Below are 20,138 nucleotides of genomic sequence, written 5' to 3'. Positions count from 1 at the left end.
ATATATTGATTATTGACATATAAAATCGCTGCGAAAATATTATTTTGTTACAGCTGTACTAGGCGAGATTTTTACAGAAGTACAAAATTATAATATAAATCCCAAATGATATTCTGGCAAGTAAAACGGGAAAGCTATTAGCTTTTATTTTACTTCTTATCTAAGTATTAAAATAATACTAATAGTGTTTTGAATATTCATTATTTTTCGTTATTTTTGTGTTGTTTTAAGATCTGAAATTTTTACTTGATTTATTAATATCAAATGAATGTTACACAAATAAAAGTTAACAACTATATAAGATAGTTTTTTCTTGTTTAAAATTATAAAAAATCATATAAGCATTAACATACAATAAAAAAATAATATAAAATTGGATTGTTTGTTATGAATGAATAAATATAATTTATTAGTTAAAGCCTTAATAACATGTTGTCTATCATTAATTTTTATTTAGCTGTATTAAATTTGAATTAACAAAAGTTATTTACCAACTACTGGAACTTAACAATCAAATATATTGTAAACATTTTTTTTTAGAATCTTATTTAAATGTATTTATAAATATACCACTACAGTACCACTAGCAGCTGTAATTTAATATTTATCTACTTATTATATATGCTATCTTAAAACCTAGAAAATACTAACAAAAATCTTTGTACTATAAATATTGAATACAAATAATCTCAGATTTTAAAATACAAAGTTTTATTTAGATTTTATCATGCTTGTTAAAGTTAAGGTTATATTAACTTTTATTATTTATAATTATTTTTAATTGAATCATCTCACATTTCAAGATATTTTTTATACTTTAAAATATATTCTAATAATTGGATATTCTTTGTGATTGGATGTTATGGAAATATGTATGATACTTATTATTAATAATGTTTATAAAAATAGTATAAATTAGTGTTATAGTAATTAAAATATTCGAATAATATACGATCATCTGTTAATAATTATCTCATAAAAAAAAGACAAGAGTAGTTAAATAAAAAGTATTATTATGACATACTTATACCTTTTCTTCAATTTAAATTATAAAAAGGATTAAGTAGAATAAAGTTATGAAAGGGTATAGTAATAAATTCTATTTTTTATCATATTTCTATCACACTGATTATATGATTTTTTGTGTTCAAACAATTTTTACCATGGCCATATTACTGTTTTTGTTGAAATCAAAAATATTATAGTATGTACCTATGTGTTCTAAGAAAAATGTAATATAATTTGGACAATGAAACTTCATTTAAATTGTAACACTTTACAACAACATAATATTATGGAAGTCACTTTTATTAAAACACATCATTATTTATTATACAGGTAAATTATAAATTATAATACTGAATATATTAAAATGATCAATGTGTCTCATAAAAAGTCATAAATACAAGAATTAAATATTTTTTCTAGTCAATGTACTTATTACTTCAGATTTTATGCTATATTTATGTTTTTATTTATGAAGCTATAGAACTAAGTTTTGACAATAGGTAGTAAATAATAAAACAAATAGATAGTTAAGTATATAGTATTATAAATTACACCTATGATTTTCGAACAGCTAGTCATTTATTTTTTTTATGATATCTTGATTCATTAAAGTTCATTTAAATGTCACCACTGTCAAAACAATTTCAATAAATTTTAAATGTCTGTGAATTAAGCTTTAAGCTATAAGGTTATTAGGTTAACCTTATTTTTGACCCAAAAACCTAAATTATATTCATCAAAAATATTTTTTCTCCTAGTCTCATGTCTTTTCATGTTTATTTTATTCTTAAACAAAAAAGAAATATTTATCTAATTTTAATTTTAAAATGAATTATCTAAACAAAGTTAGGTTAAATAAAACATATAATATACAAAATACATAAACAACTTAATTATTTCACTAACAGGTGATTAAAAATAAATTGACATACATTAGCCGTTAATATAAAACAACGTTTATACTGGAAAATTAAAGAATGTTAGTTATCAAGCTACAAAATCACTTCTATTATTAGTAAAAAAAAAAAAGAAAGATTAAATACAGCATATTACATAACAAGTTTTCAAACTTTGGTCTAAACTCTAGATTAATGTTATTAATTAATAATTCTACATCTACAATTATATTATACCTATAATTCAATAACTGTCTATAACCAATATTACCCTGGATCTTTTATAATAATGTTCAGTTAAAACTCAAAGTTTGAAATATGTGATATATAATTAAATGTACTATATTAATAATTTCTTTAACTATTTATAAATATTGTGGATTGTTCTTAAAATATATTTTCAGTTCAATATCATTAGAGTTTTTTAATAAAACATAATTCAGTAAGAATATATTTATTCTGTACTGTTATACAAATTATTCGTAATCAATAGTTTATATTACAATTTTGGAAAACGTAATTATTCAGTAATTTATAGAAAAATCACTTAAGAAAGAACTACAACAAATACAAATTATATCGATCGGAAAATAAACTTATAATCATTTAGTTTATGAATAATAGATACTCGTAGCATGTTGTTAAAATATCTTGGTTCTCTCCTCTCAGAGCAAGCATTTCGTAAGAAATCATACCCAAAAAGTTTTCGAGTAGCCCATGGTTTACCCCAAAATTTACTCAAATGGTCAAGAATTCGCTAAAAACTTTTGTACTGTTTACTTTACTTTTTAAATATCTTAGAGAATTGTAAAGTGTAAAACTGTTAAGTACAATAAAATCTGTATCTAATGAAACTTTATAACCGCTTTAAGCTTTTATTGCTCGAAAGATTTTGTTGTGAAAAATAAAACATTCTATTGTAACACCATTATTCCTCTTCGTTACTCATAGAATATGAAATGCATGACCTATCTATACAAAACATCCGATTATCAATACAAATATCCATGTAACTTAAAACATATTTTTGTAATTATTATATGAGCATGTAATACCATGTATTCAAAAACTACATCATACATTAGTATTAGTGTATACTTGTATTGTATACACTACTCTTTCAAATAATATACTTTATGGTACCATATTATATAATGAATAAAAAGTTCAAAATTAAAGTTCACAGAGGCACAGTTAAAGTAGACAGTAGACACAGTTTTGATGCGGTTTTTATCTATAAAATAGAATATTAAAACATTTTAATATTTAAACTAAATTTGTTTACACTAGCTATATGAGTTAACGTAATAAATCACAATAATTAATAATAATATTCGTATTACGTTAAAACACTAATATTAAAAAAAAATGAAGTATTTAAATACCATTTATTTACAAATAAAAATGGCAATTTTCATTGTGATGTGCCAATATCTTTAATATTAAATTTAACCATTTTGAATGACAATTACTCACGTGACTTTTAATCGAACAAAAATCATTCATTCTTAGCTAATTAATTTAAAACAGTATACTTTACACTCAATTTAATTTATATATATATCCTATGCAAGAAAACTAATTTCCACAGATAACAAAATAGAAGTTTCTTTAAGTTAATAAATCGTTAAAAAAAACTATCCAGGTGAGACTTTTTATACACAATTATAACAGTTTGAACATTATTCAACTTAACAAAATGATCATTAAAAAAATACTAATTTACTCTACAGGATCCATTTTTGAGATTTAAAACTTAAAAATATTTAAGTAGAATAACAGTTTTTATTTTGTAAACATATTAGGGTAACGTAATTATTAATATGAAAATGAATATATTATAATTGGTAAGTAAATGTATTTCTATATATTGACATATATTAGGATAATAATATCAATATGAATATATGGATATGCATATTTTGATAAACAAGTAACTAATAATTTCATAATTAACTTTAATGAAATAATTATTACGTTTTATAATGCTTAATACTAGTGACTATTATAAGCTCCGAGTTTAATTTATTAATTTTTAGTCCATGAGGGTATTTAAAATGTTGTACCTTCATCTTAAATTTTAATCAAAAATTAGAGATCTAATTGATTACCTTCGATTACCTTGGAAACATATTGAATCAATAATGATAAGAGACAAAACGATAACAGTGCTCCAAATGAAAAATAGCATCTACTCCTGAATGAAGAAAATGATCGAATTGTAACAGTTTAGCCACGGATTCTAAATTAAATAACCTAATTAAAGTCCACTGCCATTAAAGAGTTATTATTAACTTATTAACAGCATATAATGCAATAATAACCCGTTCATCATGACATGCTGATTGCAAATAACTTAGGAGAATTTTGAAAATAATTAATGTGGCTTGTGATTATATATAATAATAATAATCTAAAGGAAGGGTAAAAATGAGTTTCATACGACTGCTTATATGAATCTAGTGTAAATTAATATTCAGAAATAGAAAAATCCAGTAATAATATTCGTTGACAAAATACTATTATGATTAATACGAGTACATATTATACTTAAGTTGACTAGTTATAATACAATAATTCAATAAATTAAAAATGTTTAAATTAATTACAATAGTTATAGGCTCATACTTATTTTATATTAATTTTTTTCAGCAATTATAATAATTGATAAAAAAATTGATTTAATGCTGCATGGTAATCATTTCAATAGAAATAGAACACTACACACTTGAATAAGATGGGATTTTTTTTAAACATTAATTTTTTTTCTTAATTTTACTAACATTGTTATTTTGTATTTGTTCGATTTTTAGTTCAAAGTATAATGAAATAAAATATGATAAAGATATTTAACTTTATAACGCATTATTCAAGGCTATACAATATTACAGCTTAATGGAATCGGATTTTATTATGTAGTGTACAATGTACATAATACTAACTAATTTTGCAAACGCTTCCACGAATAAAAAAAATATGAATATAAATTCATTTTATATTTTTAGATATGTATTTTATTTTTTATTGTACCTTTCTTTTTTAGAATTAATTATTGCTTTATTTGAATTTATTTTTATTTATTATTATTAATGGTGTGGAATATCGAAATAGTACAAATTGGCTTTTATACACAGACGTCACATACATAAAAATTAACATTGAAGACGAGTGAATAAATTATTATTTTTTTTTATCTTAAGCAAAATAGGTATATTTGGAGCAGTTAGCAGTTAAGTTTGGAATAATCAGGTTGAACATTTGCGTTCCATTTACATCGATTATGTACGTATATAATCTATCATTTGAATTCATTGTGCATTTGTGCAGTTTTTGAGTTTATATTTTGCAGTAAGTAAAACACAAACGTCAAAATTTCTGAAGAGAAAAATTTTAACGGAGGTTACCTGGATACAACGCCGAAAAAATTGAGAAATTAGTAAATTACGCTTACCAGCTTACCCTCCCATACTCTTGACACGAAATTCGGTGGTACCAACCAAATGTGAAAAATAATTATATTTTTCTCAAACCGGTCACTTTAAGTGTGTTTCGCTTGAAACCTGTGCATCTGTTATATATTATTACTATTTTCAAAAGTGGAAATTAATTAATTAATTTGTTTTCCAATCGATTTATAAATTTCACTAGTTTAATTGACAGTTTAAATAACTTAGCTTTTCTCAGTTGATTTAAAAATAATCGACCAAGTTAAAAAAATTTAAAATTTTTCGTTTATAATTAAATATTAATATAAAATTTAAAATAATCCAATACTTAGATTTTTCTATTATTTACTTTGGTTGAATAATTTTATATATAATATAAACTGTATTACATTATTAGATTATATGAGCAATATGACATAAAATATACACAATAATAATCATGTGTTTGTAGTATAAGTGTATACTATAAATAAGTAATAACATTTAATTGTCAATGAGAAAAATAGAGCCGACCACCAGATTCTGAAAATTTGAAAAAAAAAAATTCTAAAAATAACTCGAAAACTAAAATATCGTATAAAATATATAGTTATAGTTGACGTACACCTTACATGTTATAAATGTTATAATAGTATTGTGCTGTTCTATACTAGTAGACAATATCGAGAATTATACGGCAATCGCATCTAAGGCTGGAGCTATACATAACGAATTCACGTGACGAATTCGTTTAATAGTTTCGCCGTAATTTTACAAATATTTACCATATTTTTTATACAATTAGTGCAATAATAGATTATAGTTCCTAAGTCTGGTTAGACTATATTCGAGGCGTTTTTGTCTTTCACGCCATATAGAATTATACTATACTCATCAGCAAGAATAATATAATTACAGTGGCGATATGCTGATGGTAATGTACGCCATCTATATAATATTGTATGAGATCCATTTATTTTTATTAAAATACAAAGCGGCGTTAATGCAAGATAATAATTAATATTTAATATTTATAATATTTTGTACGATTGTTTCACTATTTTACCCCAAAGGTTTACCTGAATTTATCGAACTTATGGTATACGAATATTGTTTACACAGTGCACACATATTATAATATACGATAAATTCTAAATAATCGTCGCAGATACATATTAAATAGTCGCTATATCTACAACAAACGCTGTGGGCTATGTATAATGTATATATAACTAATATGCAACCAACCTTAACGAGTCGACCCACTCGTAAAATCCTGGAAACTGCCGATGTGTTTCGTCGAGCCGGCAGTGCATATTATATTATTATGCATATTATAGAGGTTTGTCTAAAACACGTTTTGCCAAAATTTCTTCGCAATTTAATAACACTTAATAATATTACGCACTCGTGAAGTGTGAAAACTATTCATTGTTCAAACGAAAATCATCGAAAATCCGAAGACCAACGCAAAATCGCAAGATGGAAGTGGAAAGAGCGAAACGGCAACGACCACGGTTGTGGTGTCGAGACAATCAGTCTTACCACAACAGAAAAATATTTCGGTTATCCCATTCGTCATGAACTTACATATTATTTATTAAATATCATCATAGGCAGTACTAAACCCTCTTGGCAGGGGGGGGGGGGTAATACATATTTTAACTATATATTATATTAGACTACATTTTTAACAATATTTTTTTTTTTTGCAACTGAAAAACTGAAATATGTATTATTAAAAAATTATCATTAATTTGTCATACATATTTTATTATATTATAGCTCTAAGCTGGCCTCAAGGTCTACATTATAACATGCTAGTTCGCCTGTTCTATAAACACAGACAAAATGTTATCTAAACGTTCTTGCAACATGGCACTTCTAAGTTTGGTTATGTTAAATTTTGAAAATGATATTTCACATGAACAAGTCGTCACAGGAATAATGTTATATCATACATTTTACACCCTGCACAAATTGATATAGACGGTACTGCGGTAATGGTTGTCACCCAGGCCAGCTCCCGACCGTGGTTACCGGTGGAATACCGCAAGCTTACCTATATAGAATCAATCTACTTTGGAATACTCGCAGACAGAAGCGTTCGGAAAGTTGCCACCAACACATTTATTTAGTATTGGTGAAATACGTCATACGACAAGATTCGAAATCCACGCAGCCCAACTGCGGTAAACATGGCGTAGGCGATCTTCTATACTATTATATCATCTACTTGTTTGCAGTACCTATACTCGTGACGACCAGGTAACTTTTATACTCTCATCCGTTGGTCGGACTTAATTTGATTTTACACTGCACCGCTTCGTGCCGTGAAATGTTACCGTGTTCTGTTGGGTTAAATCGCACGATGAGATGTGCTATTATAAATTCAAAATTGTACATAATTTCTAATACGAATGCCATGATGTCTACACGAATAATGTAGGGACGTCATTTCAGTTTTTTTTCCAGGTGTATAAACTTTTAGGCGCAAACTTATGTAAATATTCTTTCCTTCCCTTTTATAATTCTAATTGAAATTATTTATAACAACTATTGCATTTTTTAAATAACTAGCAATTCAAAGAATTAAAAGTTTCTAACATAATATAAGCAATCATTACAGAAACAAGCTAAAGCCATTTAACTATTATTTGAAAAAAAGGCAAATAAGGTATAATTAATAATTAAATACTCTTTAATTCCAAAATTAAACATAATTTATACAAAACATCAAAATATTAGTTATTTTAAAAATTTAAATAAGCGGACATCGATGGGTTTTAATGTGTGCAAAAATATTTACAGCCTCTTGTAAATCAATATTATACTTGCTTCTTCATTCTCAACTATATACAATTATCATTATACCATTTAATCTTTCGTTGCCCATGGTGGTTAGTGAATATGTTTTTACTCTTTTGAGGGATAAAAAAATCTTTCATTTGAAGCAGTAGACATTGGTTATATTTTTATTATAGAAATCATATCAGTTATAACGGCGCATTAGAGTATTAATGGCGGGCCAATTGCTAACATTTTATAAGTTGGTGGTGCCGCTGCACACCCAGCCACCCCCCAAATGACGCCCCTGGAATAATACCTAAAAATTGAATTCATCAGATTTTTGACGTGTGATTACTAATTTTATGGTATACTATACATATTGTATATGTATAAGGCTACAGGGGTATCACAGCTTAAAAAATATACAAGACACGCGGAGAGTGATGTGAACACGACTTTCTTAATCAAGTCGTCGAGACCGTTTTCTTCGCGTCGCGTAGATACACCTCCACCGACAGTTTCTCAATTTCACAATTTTTCTCGTCCACGAATGCATACGTCTTATGTGACGAAATTCAGGACGTGAATTTTGATCAATTTAACTAATTTTTCACCCATTACCGTCTGAAAGCGCTTACTATTTATTATTATACAGTGTGTTGCAGTGATGAAAGTCTTGATCACCTCCGAAATGACAAGGCTTATGTTAGCTGTTTTTCCAGCTTTGCACGTTGGAACGCACAGACCCAGAACGATCAGTGATAACCTATATATTATTATTCACAGGTATGTTATAACTTATAAGAAAAAACTTTCCATACACTTCCTAACCTTTTTTATAGTTATAAATATTCAAGAATTTATTGAATTTTAATATTGTAGTATGAATAGATACTGCAGGGTAGTTTGGAATATCGGAGAAACATATCTGTAAGATAATTGTGGAACTCGTTGAGTGTCGATTTTTAGTTAGGTAAGACTTATAATATATACCTATAGTGTAATTTTATTAAATGTCGAGTACTCGAGTATATATTTTTAAGTCAGCGATACATAACATATGCACATTTTGATGTAATATAACTGTAGGTAATGCGCAAGCGTGCCTTTATGTTACTCGAGCCAACCGATAATTATCGGTATTCTGACAAACATCAAAGGATGTTGAAGTGCGATCGTTGCTCAAGTATATGTCCGTTGCATGACTGACATGTATTTCAAATTGTACACCACAACGTACAATACAAATATAATATGAAATAAATTATATAAAATTAAATAATTGAAGCATTAGCAATTGTATATAAATTCTTGATCATTTTATGATTATTCTGTGTAGTTGAGACAATTGGTTTTATTAGAATGTTATGAATTTATAAAATGTATTTTTTCTTTTTTCCTTTATTTTTTTGCTCTTTCATTGGCATATCTACACATTGTACTTATTTCTTTAAAAGCTTTATTTAATATCGTCTTTTTTTTCTCAAAATTGTTTTTAAACTCTCTCTTTTTATAACACAAACTTAGATTTTTATAGAGAGAATCGAAAAAAGAATAATTCTAATATATTATATATTATATTATAACAGTTTATTTAAATTCATATTGATTGTGATTGTTAAATTTAATGCATGTGTGTTGTTTTATTGAATCGTGTATTTACTTTTTGTAACTGGCAATATTTAAAAAAATTGGTAAATAATTCAGTATCTAACTAAACCAAACTCATTCTGTCCAATTGGAAATATTTATTTATACTATAACCTAACCTGTAGGTATAATAAGGTATTGGATAATTCCAATTGCAGTTTGAAATCTTATAGTTTTATTATTATAACACAAATATGAATATAAACATAAATTTTAAGTAATATTATTCAGTCTAAATGGATCTCCATAAATCATTTGAACGGATTATAAGTTTTTTTATATTGTTCCTAATGAATCCTACCCGTTGTCTCTCTCAAACTAATGATACAAAACAATATTTTCCGCACTTAAATTCATTAAAAATATTAGAACTTTTTAAATGTTCATATATTATAGCTTATACTATAATATTCTATGCTTTAGAATATTAATGGCTTGTACAAAAAACTCGGTGATCACTACAAAAGTCTAAATTTATGGTTAAATCGAATTTAATATAAAAAAAAAATAATAATAATAATAAATTCCGCCAAAATTCCTTGTAAGTATTAAATATCAGTGGAATTTCCGAGCCGTAGTTGAATGACTATAACACTATCATCAAAATTAAATTTTAAAATAAGCTTTACTTTAGACTTTTAAAGTGTTCAACAACAAATATTGCTCAATTGCTATAATATTAAAAGCATTTTGGTATACTTAGTTACAGATTATTGTCTTGTTAAACAATACGTTCAATGTTTTATGTTATATTTAAACAAAGAAATACCGATTAATAATTATTTACATGTGTTTTAAAATAAGATTTTATCATACAATTAGAATGTAATTTTTATAAAATAACGAGGCATTCCAATACAATTATACTTGTACTTTTTATTACTTATGTTACTTATTCAAATATATCATCGTATTGAATAGATGATTTTAGATAAAATGTAGTAAATAAAAAAATCAATTTTTATTTGACATAATACACTCATTGTATTTATTTATAGTTGCTAATATTTTCATAATCAATATCTTATTTTCATATTATATGAATTCTTAAACGTTTTTCTACAAGTCATTTAAAATACCTAGTATGAAAAATATTGTTTCTGCATAAATCGTTTTTAAGTAATGTAGTACTAATAATCATAATACTAATATGAGTACGTATATTAAAAAAAAATAAAAATAAAAAATATTGATATTGATATTGATATTGATTTATTCCACGATTCGAGAAATGAAAGACAACTTATTTAATATAACCCAAAATAAACGCTGTTATAATATTTAATATAACATACGAATATGGTTTGTGAGTACACATTATAATATTTTATACTGTTACAATTAAATATTCAAAACACAAGTTTCGTTTAAATATATTGATATAACTATATAACATTAAAAAAAGTTTTATGAAAGGGTGAAAATATAAGGACCACTTCTAACTCCATAAAAATAAATTTCTTATATTCCTATTAATTTATAGATACTTTGAATCAATTTATAAGGATATTGGTCGAACTTATTTATTAGCCCAGTTAGCGTGATAAATGAGATAGATGCCATGAATAAAATAGTTTTAATTTTATATCTGTTCTGTTCATATTGTTAATTAATTTAATTGCACAGATTAATAATATATATGTAGGTAGGTATATGAATAAATGGGTATATTGAGCGCTCGTTGTATTTTGTTTTTGGCGAATGTAAGTTCGCTCTTATTGTTAGTGCATTTAAATTATTTATATTGACAAGTAAAGCATGGTCAACAATCATTTAGAATAATTTTTTTTCTTTTAAATCTAGAATTTGGCTCAATATACTATACCAGATATATACTATAGTACTATACAATAAGCCAAAATAATTGTGCGCATTATTGATTAAATTTAGTAGATAACACATAAATTAAGAATGATAGTTTTCTTTTGCACCATAAGTTATATATACTATTAACAGCATATAAATTATAAACTCTAAACTACGTAACAAAAATGTCTTATTTTTATTGCACTCGCCAACCTTTCACTATAATACTGCACACGCATTGTTTACTATGCGATTTGTAAACAAATAACAATTCGAAAATGTAATTTAAAAGTTTTTTCCAAGGTTAAAACGTAGAACGAATAAGCAAGGTAATGATTTCACGATAGGTATCTGTTACTTCATAGTCTATCATCAATGTTTTTACGCATTACTTATAAATATTATTTAGTGTAATCATTAGATTTAATCACAAAAAAATACGAGTAATAAAATTTTTTACACTGAGATATATATGATACCTATATTGGCTGTATTGAAATTTAAAAAATTTAAGTATACCTAACTTAACATTTGTTACAAAACTACAATTAATCTTGTTCTTAACTACAGTATTTTAGATATTAAGGTGTGAATCTCAAAATAATTTTTTTTAGTTTAATATTTTGTTAAACAAAATATGTGTTATTTAAAAACTATATTAACTCGTCGAATTTAATATTTTTTATTCACATTAAATTTCTATGGAAAAAACCGTCGTAATTATGTTTGAGCGTTGCTAAAATAGAAAAGAAAAGGGAGTAAGGACGTTTAAAAAAGAAAATGAGATTATTACAGAACGAATTTTATTTTCTAATTTGGCATACAACGAGTGAAAAGGTGTGGTATCAAAAAATGGGCCTATACCATAATCAAGGGTTGCAATGGTCGTAAACGAAATTAGAGCAATTCTAATGGGAACGGGTCACGCGCCAGTAGAACAACACGTTTTTTAGGTCATAACGAAATTTAATAATCGCGAGAGGGCCTAAATATTCAATAAAGAGTAGGCGATCTTGCGCGTGTGTATTACATAGTGTATGCGTATGTGTATGCACATAGATGTGTGTGTATCTGAATTTATACGACTGATATTATACGGGTCCTCGGGGGGCATTTGGTTATAATTTTTTGTCCAAAGTGCCGAGTAGTTCTTCGCCTCGGCCCTCCTCCACCATGAGCGTATGTGTGTGTTTATAACTACCACCACCCAGTAGGAGTATAATATTATATGGTTGAATGTTGTTTTCAATATAGGTACTGCTGTGAAAAATTTCATCTAATCTGGACTAGCAATCGGTAGAGTATACACATAGAGAGGCGGAGGGCGTAAAATGCTCAACGAGAATAAAATAGTAAATGAAATCACCCCCTTTAGCTGTGATATTTTTTTATATATATTTTTGAATAATAGATATCTACCATAATAAAATACAATAAAGTAATTAAAATTATCACTCTAATTAATACTATTTAATAGATAACATTAAAATATGTTTACTATAAATCTTTATTATCGATTGTGTTTTAAATTATACTTGTTAATGCGTTGTAATTAACCATAAAATTCAATTAAGTTATCCAGTAGTGGTGTAAACGTAAAAAATAAATATTTATGTACCTAACTCTCAATAAACGGCTATACCTATAGGAACTAAAAAGTAAAAATCGATTTTATTTTTTTTCGTATGAAACAATTTACCAATGCCTGCAATGTTAATTTTGTTTTTAAATTAACCCATCACCCACCCTTGTGAAAAACGTGCGCATGCGATTTTTTTGTTATTATTTCTCACCTCTTTCGCGTTCTAACAACGCCCGTTCCCTATACGAACCTTCGTACACGTGCTACACTACACCCCTCCCCCCAGTCTAACATAATTGTGAGCTCGGTGACTTATTGTAACCAACATGTTACTAATTTTTCAATATCGGTGACTACAATAATTAAAATCAGAACACTTATCTGTTTCTATAATGTATTATTCAATACGATACATTGAAATAAATACGATCCTATGTCGGTAATAATAATTATTATTAAAGAAAAAAGTATCATATTGAAAAATCGTTTTTTCTAGACTTTTCAGTTATCCCTCTTGATCTACTTCATATCTACAATCCGCTAAATTGTATTCGTGTGCCAAAACATTAATGTAGCAGACATATTTGATTGCACGTTAAATATTTTAGTTAGGTATAGAATACGTATAGATACGAGTATGTTTCTACTAACGCGTGTTTTAATATGTACCTACCTATATTATTTAGTAAATAAGCAAGCTACTTGAAATGTATTTGATATTTAATATTTAATATTTTTTACATTTTTATATTCATTTGGTTTTTGTTCATGCATTTGTAAATTTTTTAATAACAGTAAAATATATTTTATGACATGGCGTCCTGAGTAGGCTATTTAGCTACACGAATGTCGTGATTTTGTTATATTGCCTATCATAATATAATTATATTATGATAATATGATATTGGTTTGATGAATTCCGATACGTAATACAATTATAAAACCTCTGACTCAATCGACCATAAATTGTAATACACTTGACGTAAAGTACTCCTGAAGGCACTGAAGGTAGAATAAAATAAAAAAAATATATTATACCTACTACGTACATTTTTAAAACTAATATTTTATCCCATCAAATGATTAAAAATAAATTATTAAATTTTTCTATGTTTTTGAGATATTTTTTAACTTAAAGTTTATGATTTTACTCAAAAGAGAATAAAATAATTTAGTTTTGATTAAAAGTTTATAAAAAAAAATACTCATTTATAGGTATATTTTGTAAGTTAATAATTTAAGTTAATTTGTTTTTATAAATGTATTTATGAATTGTATTAAATTCATTTATTTTTACAACTAGGTAACAAATTTTCAAAAATATTATTGAACAAAATTTAAATTTAATTTATTATATGTTTTGTTATTAGTTTGTATATTAAAAATATAAATACCAATAATGAAAATGAAATGTTGTTTATAGTTTTAATATAATTTTGAACTCGACATTAATAGCGTATTATATAATATATAATATGTTATATTTATAATACTGTTTGAATTATTATAATGAATTTAAAGTAAACAATACATACGTATTATTATATTTAAAATACGATTATTAGTGCATTTTAGTTTCTTCGTTATAAATTTTTAATGGAATTGCTCCTATTCGAGCAATCTTTAAAAAAAGTATAAAGGATATGAGTCTGTAACAAAAAAAATATGTCTGCATCACCACTTCAAAATGTATTTTTATTTTACTTTGCTATAGGTTAGTCATTAAGTAGTTCAATAACTTTTATGTTTAATATGTTTTTCTAACCGTATAACTATATGCATTTATAAACATTAAACATAGTAGGTATATGTTTGGTACCTAACCTAACCTATAGCTGGAAGAGATGACATATTGCAATTATGTTTTTAATATTATAATAATATTATATTAAACTTAAAATTTTTAACTGCGATGTAACAAGTGTTTTATTTTGTATTTGTTTTTATTATTTATAATAATATCATTAATAACGGTTAAATATAAATTAGTTTATCTCTATGATTATAATTTTGCAATATACTTAAATTAATATATTAATAACTATTTGAATAAAAAAACATATAGTATTTAGATTTTTAATTCAGTCTTATGGAGTAGTTAAGTGTTACAACAAATATTTTAATGTAACATTTAAAAAAATCATGATTCCATAACTATAACAAAATGTATTTAGAATAAGAGTACTTCTTTTAAAATACAGCAATTAAGTTGAAGACTTGTTTGAATTACATTGAAAGTGTTAAATATTGAGTTACATATACTACTTACTAGTTGAAACGTACTTTAGAAATTAGAAAAACTTTTTATTACTTTTGACATTGAGGTTAAATTCAATTATAAAATTTAACTTTTTATACTAATTCCAAACCTGAGCGTCAAAAATCACATTATATAATCATGAAAATGGATTTTAATCATCAAAACTACAAACATTTTTACTTCCATTTTAAGTCCAGAGTTTTGTCAAATTGAATAACGTACTTATAATGCATTAGCGTAAAGGTGTTTTTAAGTTATTATGTTTTTGTAGCTCCGTTTTTTATGATTTTCTCAATTTATTAAAGTTGATATAACTTATCGAAATTTCTTTCAACAAAATGTTGATTCACTTGTGTCGTGTTGATGATAACAAGGCGTAACGACGACTTAAACTTTACATAATAAATTGGCAACACATTTATAAATTGTACCTACCTCCATGCGATATGCTGCTCAAGATTATAACAATCACATATAGTGCATTAAATTACTATTCAAATTTTAACATAACAAGAAAAACGGAGTGTAGGCTCTTTATAGTAATACGCCAAACGTGTCATTTTAAATTCATAATTTAATTGGATACAAACTTTCGGCGTACGTTCACGAAACTTATATATGTATATGATATATATAAGATGTTACAAAATATATTTCTTATTTTTACACCTATATTCGTTAAACACGTGACCTAAGTCACTCATCCACGCGTGTATTTTTAGATAGACGTATCTGACATGCAACTAAGCGTACTGTAGCCTATACAAGTTATTAAAGTTATTTAATTATTATATATATATAGTTACCGACAAACCGTCATATTTGTCTGCATTATTCCAGCTAATAATCTGACTAATCATTATTGTGTATATATATAATATATATTTTATGAGGTTAAATTAAATTAATTTGTGGGGCAAATGAGGAGGTGAATAAAAATCTTAATCCGTCGTTTCAAAACTATATGATACATTTCTGGTAATCTGGTATTTTTCGTTAAACGGGAAAATTAACGTATGTGGGCTCACATGATATTATTGAAATTTATTTTCTTTGCCGTCATCTCGTTAACTCGATATTTTGAACAGCAGTTGGTATACGTCACTATATAAAATATTTGGATAAGCTAAAAGATACGCCAAAGGGAAGTACGCATACACACACTCCTACCTTCATCGAAATCGTGTGTGTCATTAATCCCTTGCATCGACAAGCTTTGTGATGTATGTATATGTTTAGTGTATAGTTATATAATATCTTGTATCAAATCACAACAAACGTCAAATCAGAAAACCAATTGATACGGATTTTTACAAGTGCCTACATCATAATATAATATTATTTTTATTCAATTATAATAAAATAAAAAAAGTGTAAACATGAATGTTGGAATGTTTCAAACGGAATTTGTGGCCGATTTTCATTTGTAATGACTGTAATTGTAGACTGTAATAACACTAAGATTACACCTGATAACTTTAATAATCAAAACTGTTTTTAAATTACACTGTATGATTTATGAGTTTGGAGTAGGAATAAAACATATCAAATTATGAATGTATTAGTGATAATCGTTTTATATATATAGGTACTTTATAGTTTCACAATTCTAGTTATTAATTAATTATTTAAAATTAACTAAACTACCTATACCAACTAATATAATCTAGTTATATTTCAATCTCATTTTTTTATATTGTTATTATTGTTATCTATATATTATTATTAATGCTTCATAATTGTGTTAAAAAATATTAATGTTTATAGCCAATAACCTTTGTTGTTGAGGCTTAATTAAAATTTAAAAAAAATTAAAAATTAAAGTTATATTTATAACTCCGTATATTAAATTATAATATGTAAATATACATATTTTATTTATTAACTATTGAAATAAATTATTACTAGAAAAAGTATTAAATTATATTCGTATGTCAATTTTTTTTTTTTTTGCCTACTATAATGGATTGTGTTGTTTGCTTGTATTACAAAATATATTAAATATAATTTTCATACAGTTAAAAAATCAGTATGTATATTCAATATTATAGTATATTATATTATTTTATGAGATCAATACAAATTTAATTTCAATGAATCAATCCGAAGACTTCACTATCTTCTTTCCTGGTAGGTACACTTGAAATTTATTTGTGACTGACCACCACAGTATGTTAATAGACATTTCAATTTGATATTTTCGTTAGTTTAATTAAAAATGAAAAGTTAAAGATAAAAGTTTAAAGTAATTTCTTTGTCTAGTTTAGCACAAATTATTCTAGTGATAATATTAAACTTCTTTTATATATGTGCTGGTTTAAATAACAGGACCCAAACTTTAACCCTTTCTGTGTTCTCATGAAATGGAATTCAATGAAATACATGTGTTGAGGATTGTAGGGTAGTATTCTGGTGTTTATTTAATGTTGAAAAATAACTGTATCTATATTGTTTTTCAATCTTATCATTATTTGTCTGTATAATTGTCAAACGTAATTTAATAAAATCTTGATTAATTTTAGGAAAATTTTGAAATATTTATAAATAAACTTACTTGAATATTTCTGATGACCTTTTTATCATTAATATTAAAAATGTACCTATATTTAATAAAAATAATTTAAATATATAAAAAAGGAATAACAAAGTTTCTCATCTTTCGTGATATTTTTATTCGTCTATTTAATATCTTTATCGAAGACCTATATTACGTTAAGCTACATTCACAAATTCTAAACAAACTTCTACAGTGATTTAAATTTAGAACAATCAATTTTGAGAGAGAGCAACACATAATAGTCTTAAACGAAAGTTTCCAAAAACCCTTAATGCATACAACCATAAAACACATAAACTTTTGTTTTGTTATGAAGACTGACTTTACTTCTCAAACACAAATTTCAATGTATACATATTAAATATAACTACATTTATAAATTATAATACATGCTGTATTCATAATCAACCAACTATCGAAATCGAATACTTCCATCACACATCTGAATACATACTACCTGTAACTAAGATAACAAATCATTCTAACACAGACCTATAGATGCAAAATTCACGATTTATAATCGTTCGCATATAACATTAATTAGGTACATTATTTTCTATGTGTGTACAATATAATTTATAATGCTGTTTATAAAATTACTAATAGGTATAAAATTATATTATGTCTCATACAAGAGTTATTTTTAAATTTATCATTAAATTTTTAATTTTTTCACTATCCATAAACCACGAGTATAGTCTGCATACCAGTAGATATCAATAAAATATAAAAAATTAAATTAAATCAAATATCATGTAATTAAATATCACATATAATATTATATTAGTATAATATTATACTATAATATTAATATTATAATAATACAGGAACTATAATGAGTTATTTTAATATCTACAGGAGGCTTCAAGACAGGACTTGAGATTAATGTGAAAATCCAATAAAGATAAAAAAAATACGTATTTTTAGTTTTTACCTAATACGGTACTTTAGATTAGCGAAACACGCAAATATCACCAGCCAGATAGCGACGATGGGCCACCATTATGGGTATATAAAATAAATAATTGATGTTACGAAAATTTCAAAAATACTATATAAGACAATATGCGTTGTAATCATATGTATATACTCACAGGAGGATGCAAAGTGTCACAGCTCTTAAATACCGTTATCTGGTTGAAAATGAGACATGTAACATGCGGACGGCGCGAATCGGATATGCGTCGTGGTTACGAGCGATTACGGTGCGCTTTTCACGAACATTTTCCTTGTCGCGGTGTATGGGGACAACTGAAAAGCCGCGCGGCACACGATACTCGGTCAGCGTACCATGGCGATGCATTTTGCGCCCCCGCGGCATCGAGAACGCAAGCGTAGTAATCATCTCAAACGCCGTCGACCCTCCATGGTTTTACCATTTGGTCTTTAAAAAAAACCTGCAGGTAGGCGCGAAAAGCGAATAGTTACGAAAAAAGTTTTATTTTTATTTATTAAAGCATCTGGCGTGTGCAAATTTGATGACATAAAAAAAAACAAGTTTAAAGAGTTATTAAATTGCACCACCAAGACATATTTAATATATATATATATATATATATATATATATATATATATATATATATATATATATATATATATATACTGATTTTTTTTTAACGCATCAGTATTTTACAGATAAATGTTATAAATATTTAAAATTAGTATATATGGGAGGTGATTCATTAGTAATTTTTTAATGAAGTAACACCAATCATAATTGTGGTTAAAACTAAATATCAATTAAAGTTACTGTGTTATGCATCACTGTATTATACTTCCAAACCAACTCTGTAAGTCTGTGGCGGACAAGCATGCCAAACTAGCCATATCCAGTAAAGTTGCAACCATTCTTGACATAATTCTTTACGACGACTTTAAATCCCACATCAATTCACTCCTTCGTAAAAAAATGGCATCTCTCCTGGAATAGTATGACTAATAAACTAAATAGGATAAAAACACATCATTTAGATGGGACCCAAATATAACACGAAAAGAAGAGATTATTGAGAATAGGCCCATCAGACTCGCCCACGGATTCCTTATGGCAAAAGAAGATCACCCTATATGCCAAGCATGCAGTTATCATCTCACTGTGAAACACATAATGACAATAATAATTAAAATGTATTTTTTGTTTACAATAATAACAAGAAATTACCTA

At 25.9% G+C, this 20,138-nt stretch overlaps 1 protein-coding gene across 1 annotated transcript in view; it reads right to left on the bottom strand.

Annotated features, from left to right (window-relative positions):
* Positions 1-19,236, bottom strand: part of LOC107169420 (neuropeptide Y receptor type 6-like) — a 69,653-nt gene extending 50,417 nt beyond the window's left edge. Inside the window, exon 1 of the mRNA XM_015519149.2 lies at positions 19,069-19,236. The gene's annotated coding sequence lies outside the window, so the exon portion shown is untranslated. The remainder of the gene's footprint in view (positions 1-19,068) is intronic.
* Between the last annotated feature and the right edge of the window lie 902 nt (positions 19,237-20,138).

Source organism: Diuraphis noxia, unplaced genomic scaffold, assembly GCF_037042655.1.
Source record: "Diuraphis noxia isolate RWA-SAM2 unplaced genomic scaffold, SU_Dnox_SAM2 contig0009, whole genome shotgun sequence".
Lineage (NCBI taxonomy): Eukaryota > Metazoa > Arthropoda > Insecta > Hemiptera > Aphididae > Diuraphis > Diuraphis noxia.
This window is presented reverse-complemented; position numbering and strand designations above follow the sequence as displayed.